Below are 1,989 nucleotides of genomic sequence, written 5' to 3' on the forward strand. Positions count from 1 at the left end.
AAGTAGAGTCTTAAGGGAAATGTATGGCTTTAAATATTAATATTAGAAAAAAAAAGAAAAGCTGAAAATTAAGGAGCTAAATGTAAAAGAACAAATCAACAGTAAACCCAGACTTAAGAATATAATAACAAAAAAAGAATATAATAATCAAAATAATTAAGGGTAGAACTCAATTAAATAGAACCAAAGTCAAAAATTGTGTGCTGCCCCGGCCAGTGTGGTTCAGTTGGTTGAGTGTCGTCATGAACAGAAATGTCACTGGTTAGATTCCTGATCAGGGCACATGCCCAGGGTTCAGGTTCAATCCCCAGTCAGGGCTTGTGTGGGAGGCAGCTGATTGATATTTCTCTCTCACAGCAATGTCTCTCTCTCTCTCTCTCCCTCCCTCTCTCTCCCTCTCCCTCTTCTCTCTATCTAAAAATCAATAAAAACTTATTTTTTAAAAATTGTGTTCTTTTTTTCCCCCCAACTTGAAAGCAATTACTGTTTACTAACTGATCAGGATACAAAAATAATCATGGTAGATACCTGAGTTCATCCTTCTAATAAGACTGTTGATCCGGTGTTCCCTGTTGCCAGCACCTCCCCCTTCTACAAATAGGTTGTCTTTCTCTTCATTCCACCCGTTGGAGAAAATAGCTTGAAGAGCCATAGGAAGTTGCTCCTTTGAAGCATTTTCTAACAGCATAGAGCGCATGAAACAGACCAACCATGCAGTCGATGCATGAGGGATGATGATCAATGTGTTATGCCAGGGCAATCCGCTTCTTGTTGATTTAGCCATAATTATGCTTGTAGATCAATTCATTAACCTACTTCAAGTTCTACTACCCCTTCCAAAATATGTTAATTGAGCTTAACAAAGGTGCCATTGAAGATCTGGCGAAGGCAAAGGACCTGCCAACACTCAGACTTATGAGCTCACGCCATCTATACTACTAGGATTCTGACAATAAATGCTAATTTGGGTTCCGCAGGTACACAGAAGTTGCCAGCTTTTCTTGCCATCCTGGCCATTTGAATCTCAGTCTGTACTTCTGCCTATATTTCTTGTGATAGTGCTTAGTTTTTTTTCATAGATAAGTTTCCTCCTTGCCTTTGGAAACATGTCTTGAGTAACCTTCTTTCTCAGATGCTTCACCTTCAGCTCTGTAAAATTTCTTCTCTGTTTCTTACGGGTTTCTGTCATAGCAGGAGCCTTCTTTTTCTTCTCTTCTGAACCCTCCATGGTTCCAGATGGAAAAGCGGAAGAAAAATAATTGTTTGTTTGTTTTGACAATCTGACAGAATAGACACATACTTAATAAGGTTTAATGAGAATAAAAAGAGAAGCACAGATAAATATTATACATAAAAAGGGAAACTTAGATTTAAAAATAGAACTATCATAAACTTCATGCCAATTCTAAATTTGTATGAAATGAACAAATTTCTAGAAAATATAAACAACTAAAATCAACTCAAGAAAAAAAGGCAAATAATCTTTTAAAAAATATATATTTTATTGATTTTTATAGAGAGGAAGGAAGAGGAATAGAGAATCAGGAACATCGATGAGAAACATCGATCAGCTGCCACCTGCACACCCCCAACTGGGGATGTGCCCGCAACCAAGGTACATGCCCTTGACCGGAATTGAACCTGGCACCCTTCAGTCCGCCAACGCTCTAACTACTGAGGCAAACCGGTTAGGGCAAGGCAAACAATCTTATAATGATTAAAATTGTACTTTTGAGCATTTATCTCAGAGAAATAAAAATTACATTCACAAAAAAAACACTATACACGCTGGTTTGTGCTAGTTCTACTTGTAATTGCCAAAAACTGAAAACAGCTAAAATGTCCTCAATGGTTGAATCTACGGTATATCCATACCACTGAATACTACTTATTTAGCAATGGGAAGGAACAAACTATGGATACATAAAATAGCTTGGATAGAACTCAAGGGAATTATGCTGAGTTAAAAAAAAAACAAAAAACACACAC

At 37.2% G+C, this 1,989-nt stretch overlaps 1 pseudogene across 1 annotated transcript; it reads right to left on the minus strand.

Annotated features, from left to right (window-relative positions):
• Positions 1-490: 490 nt before the first annotated feature.
• On the minus strand, positions 491-1,228 carry LOC308515592 (large ribosomal subunit protein uL30-like; annotated as a pseudogene). Its single transcript has one exon. The product of its transcript is annotated as a large ribosomal subunit protein uL30-like (transcript).
• Positions 1,229-1,989: the final 761 nt, after the last annotated feature.

The sequence above is a fragment of the Myotis nattereri genome, assembly GCF_964212035.1.
Source record: "Myotis nattereri genome assembly, chromosome: 3".
Classification (NCBI taxonomy): Eukaryota; Metazoa; Chordata; class Mammalia; order Chiroptera; family Vespertilionidae; genus Myotis; species Myotis nattereri.